Source organism: Macrobrachium rosenbergii, chromosome 8, assembly GCF_040412425.1.
Source record: "Macrobrachium rosenbergii isolate ZJJX-2024 chromosome 8, ASM4041242v1, whole genome shotgun sequence".
Lineage (NCBI taxonomy): Eukaryota > Metazoa > Arthropoda > Malacostraca > Decapoda > Palaemonidae > Macrobrachium > Macrobrachium rosenbergii.
Genome location: NC_089748.1, coordinates 38,997,182 through 39,003,108, shown reverse-complemented (window position 1 = coordinate 39,003,108; position 5,927 = coordinate 38,997,182).

Here is a 5,927-nt window from a genome sequence, read left to right as displayed (position 1 = left end):
TTTAGCTTGCTAAAGTAAAATTATGCCACTTTTGCTTCTTGTTAAACACCATTTTCAAGTGGAAGAGTACTTGACAATAATCGTCGATTCTGATTAATAGTGCGATTTGTTAAAAAGTTTTGGATAAATCTGGGTAAATAATCCACGGATGCTGTTTTTATGCCAACGTTCTTAATAAACATTTACCTCCATGTAAGTTTCATATCTTTTTGATGTCAAGAAAGACGGCTTTAAAATTATAGTAATTATTTTTCATTAAATCCTCTATCCAATATGTGGTCTTTCAAGTTTGACAGATTCCATAAGATCTGTTACATGATGGTAAAATAAAGGAAACTTTTAACACAACATATACTAAATGGGCTTGCACGTTACAATTACAGCATAAGGGATGCACAAACATCTCTGCCAGGTAAGCAATCTATAAAGAGAAGTTTTTGGCATTTAGTTTAACAGAACATTACTCACCTGGAGCTGGCATAAATGGCTGGAACTGTAAGGTGTGAAACTGAAAATGCCCAGGTTGGATATTTTGTGGTTGAGAATCATGTGGAATGAAGTGTGAAGTGTGGCTGGTTTAATTCTTCAGATGTTTGTGGTGCTCTTACTATTTCCACCTTCTCACATGACTGCGACAAACTTTCCTCATCAGGTGGTTTCTCAACGTCTTCAACTCTTTTTGCCATTGCTGTAATCCTTGTCCATTATGCATGATCTGAAACAACATTCATTTAAAACAAAACATGTTCAAAAGGCTCCCATTTACTTAACATAAAACCATTAACCTCTTTAATAAGTAAAGCTATTTACTTTTAATAAACAAATAAACAGTTTTCTAAATTGTTAAAAAATGACATTTTTATAATAAAATTTTTTTTATATATTGTAATGAGTTTCAATAATTTATTGATTTTTTCTTTGCTATAGTGTTTCTAAATCATGGCCTTGTTTTAATTGTAAGTTATTTTATTTTATTATTATTATTCAGTTCAACGGCTGTACCTTTTTTGGTTAATGTAACGACCAGTTTTGTTTACTTCCAAGCCTCTTCTTGTGAATTGCAAACCATTCAATTGTTTTCGTTTTGGGAACTGGAAATAGCTAAAACAAAATACTGGTATGTGAGTTTTCAGGCCCATTCGCTTCAAATGGATTTACGCTCTATTAGCTCCCCCCTTTATGTTGGAATTTTTAATGCTCTTCAACAGATTTCATGTTGTAATGTGGTTTACCGTAATTAATTTTCATCTGCTGAACAAAAATTTTAGTTGGTCAATTGGAGTGATTTCGCCGGTTTTGTCATCTGCGACCCTGTGCTCCTGTTTCCCATTTTTGGCGGAAGGCGTTTCGTGCTCCGTTTTTGTACCAGCCTTTGTAAACCACTCCCTTTCCGTATTCCAGCTGCATGCGCATTTATTATATTCTCGTTAAGGTGATCTTTGAGATGCCTGTAAGAGGTGTTATCCTGGACCAGTAATCACAACTCTGTTTATAAAATAATTTGAAGCCTCCCCTAAGGTTTAGGTTGAAGTGTCCTTGTGAACACCATTTTCACCACTTGGTCTTCACTACATCATAAATTTTGTCTTGAAAAGGACACAATTTGTTCAAATATTTTAGGATATTACCTATATTATATGTATAAATGATTTATGTTTTAAGCATCACAGTTATATTTAAAAGTATTATCAATGCCTTTCGATATACAATTATACATTAATTATATATATTTATGGTAATCATCTTCGAAAACCCCAATTCAAGTGTATATATTTATATATATCTTGATAATTATATATATATATATATACTTTCTCTAAATAAATGGCTTGGAAATTTGTTTACTGTGGTGAAGGGCTGCGACAGGAAGTTTATAGAATTTAGTTACCACTAAAAGGTTTTCATTTTACTTTTAACTTTGTCTTCACCTTCCTTCTAATAGGTATGGAAATATTGAAACTATTGTGAAGCCAACCAGAAATTTTAAGTCTCATGGATTCTTACTATGTTGGTTAATTTGGGTAATCAGTGAAACCTTAAAGAAGCTGGTTAATTTACCAGTGTTTTTGTTTTTTGTTTGGTACATTTAATTTAAGATGTCACAAGAGCTGAAATTAAGGTGGTAAGTTTGCTTTTGTTAAAGTTGTTAATGCTTTCATTCTGGTGTTTTGTGAAAGACATTCATTTAAAACTCTGTTATATTTACCCATTTATTTTTTAAACCATTATTTAAAGCGGCTATTTACAGCTGATTAAGGTCTGACAACCAAATTTTTAATAATTACAGTACACTATAGTTTTCTTCAAAAATCGTGAGCGCTCTTTTGTTTTAAATGTTGACTTTCGGGAGAATGTATAACATCCAAGCTGAAGGTTATTACTACCTTGTTAATATTCATTATTATTATTATTATTAGTTTATTACTATTAAAAAAGTTTAACTAGACCACTGAGCTGACTTCAGCTCTATTGCTGGGCCTGAAGGATTGGATCAAATGACAGGTCTAGGCTAGAAGCCTAGCACTGGGACCAAATAGATCACTCGGTATAGTGATGAATGAATGAAAATTAAATTAAAAGTTGCACAAAGGCATATGCTCTCATACTGGTACACACTCATACAATACATACATTTATACTCATGTTTCCATATATACTCACCAACAAGGTATATTAAAATTCAGAATAAGTTAAGTACAATTTTTAAATTTAGTTGTTTTAAAATTTATTAGGTTTCCGTATTTTTACTATTTACTTTTAATATTTTATCAATTAAATCACAGCTCTTTATGAACGTTAAAATGGGTATTACTGAGAATGTTGAAGATTCTGATAAAATTTCTTTATTGTTTTATTTCCAAAATTTGATAATCGCTGTTAACACAATACATGTTTCACAGTTATCAACACTTTGCAATCTGGGCATTTGGGAGGAGGGCCACATGGACTGTTCATTAAGCGTCCATGTGTCAAACGAGTATGGCCTATTTGAAGACACGTCAGAATTACTTGTGGGCGCCTCTCTCTCTGATATGAAGAACTCCATTTTCCAACACTGGATTTTATATATTTAAATTTATTGTTTTCAGGTTCTTCATTCCATATATTTTGCCATTTACTTATAATGATTGTTTTTATACATCTTATATTGTCACTAATAGGGATGTTTACATTTGCTCTTGTCATGTGGACTGCTTCTTTAGCTGCTTTATCAGCCTCTTCATTTCCTTTAATCCCTGCATGGACATGGATCCAACATATTTCAATATTTTTTTCCATTATTATACAATTTATGGATTGAAAACTTAATTTGTTGTACAAAATAATTTTTTTTTATTATAGCTTTGAATAGCTTCTACAGCGCTTCTGGAGCTTCTATATAAATCACAAAATTATTAAATGAGGTTTCTTTAATTATTTTTATGGCTGATGCTATTGCACATAACTCAGCTGTAAATACTAAGGCATTATCTGGTAGAGAAAATGATGCATTTTGTCTTGGGATACTGCAGCATATCCCACTCCATACTGTAACTTAGATCCATCGGTGTACATTGCGTAATGTGGATCTTTTCGGATTATATGTTCTACTGTATGTTGTCTTTTGGTGTTCTGGGAGTATATGAATAATTTTTTGATAAATATTTTTAAGTGTGTACAAATTCTCATTTTTATTCATTGTCCAAGGAGGAGGTAATTTTAATATTAAAGGTATTGGTATATTTATATTTAGCCACTCAAACAATCTTCTAGCTCTAATTGGGAAAGAAGGTGGATGATTGTTTATAAACACATCTCTTAATTCAAATAATTTTTTGGTTGGAGAATCATTTATCTGAATTCTCAAAGCACTCTTCATTGTTACTAGTTCTCCATGGAGAGAGAGAGAGGCAGTTCAAAACATTCAACTTGTAAAGATGTTGGTGATGATCAAAAAGCTCCTGAACTTATTCTAAGGCCTTTATTATGAACTGGGTCCAATGTTTTCAGAGCTGAGTCTGATGCCAAGCCATATATTTCGCCTCCATAATCAATGATAGACAGCACTGTTGCTTTATACAGTACAGTAAGGGTATGTCTATTGGCTCCCCAAGTAGTGTTCGATAGTTTTTTAATTAGGTTTAATGCTCTTTTACATTTTGATTTTATGTATGTTATGTGGGCTTTCCAGTTCAAGTGAGTGCAAATACTAATCCTAAAAATTTTGCTGTTTGACCAATTGGTATGGAATGATTCCTGATTTTTAAATCTATCTCTTCACTTTTTCCACTTTTATTTTTATAAAACATTACTGCTTGAGTATTTTGTATGGAATATTTGAAACCGACAGATGAAGCCCATTCATCTATTTTATTATTATATTTTTATTAATGATTCGCTCTGCATGTTTTATGCGAGGTGCTGAATAATATATGGCAAAATCATCCATATACAAGTTACTTTTAATTCCAATAGGTAGATTATTACTGATATCATTTATTGCTAATGTAAACAGTGTGCCACTAAGGATGCTTCCTTGTGGAACACCATTTTCAAGTGGAAATGTACTTGACAATACATCATCAATTCTCACTTGAAAGTGCGATTTGTTAAAAAAGTTTTGGATAAACCTAGGTAAATGTCCACAGATGCTGTTTTATGTAACGTTTTTAATATTGCGTTCTAAATGTAGTATCATACGGCTTTTGATGTCAAAAAAGACGTCTATAATAATTTGTTTTTGTTCAAATCCTCTTCGTATGTGGTCTTCCAAGTTAGACAGAGAATCCAGTTTAGATCTGTTACATTGTGACCCAAACTGAGTGGGAGTCAAAACTTTATTTTCTTGAATGTGCCATGTTAGTCGAGCATTTACCATTTTCTAGCAATTTGCATAAAACTTGTTAAAGAAACTGGTCTGTAATTGTTTACATTACTGGGATCTTTTCCAGGTTTGGGGATAAGAGTAATTATAGCTTTACGCCATTCATCAGGAAATAAATTTCTAAGCCATAAGTGTTATAAAACTCTAATAAGTATGTCTTTGCCAAGGTGCTAAATGGAAGATCATTTTCAAAACAAATACTGTCACCTCCAGGGCAGATTTATTGATGTTCAACAAGAGTAAATTCTAATTCTTCCATATTAGAATTTGTATATTATAATATATTTCTTCTATTGCTTCAAAATTTATTGTTTAATTCTAAACTATTTTCCTTGTGCAGGAATTTGCTCATCTAAATTTTTGTCACCACTTACTTTTGCTAAATTTTCACTTATTACATTACTTATTTCTTTTTGCATCAGTATTCTTCTCCATCTTTTATTATTATCTACAATGTTCCTTAAATGGAACATGATTATCTGACCATTATATTCAATAAAAAATATATCACATTTTTCCATTTCCAGGGCATTGGTCAAAATAAGTTCTTTTTTTCAGAAAGTATTTAACAACTTCTAATTTGAAATAATTCCTTTCACAAAGATTTTAAAAATGTTAAAAATTGCCATTTTACGCATCCTGAATAAATGTCTTATATTTTATTGTGATGAAAATGTAATATTTCTTTACCATTGTCTAAAACTACTTTATAGTGAAGAATAACATGCCATGTCACAATATACAATTTTGTGTTATTTTCTGTATGATAATGAAAACAAAATTTATGTTCCATTAGGAACATTGGATGTAGTTACAAATACCTAATTTAGTGGTTTGTAATAAACTTACTAAAGAAAGGACTGGTCTTTCATGTTTTTATAATCCTTGATTGGTGCCAATGATTTGTGGAATTTCTTGACTATGGTCCTTGCTGCAGATTTGGATACAGTAGGTAGGCTACTGTCATTTACATTATATAGAGGAGAAACGTCACCATACACACACACTTTTGACGTGGAGGACTATTCAACTCTTTCTTCAATATATTGTATACCATACAGGT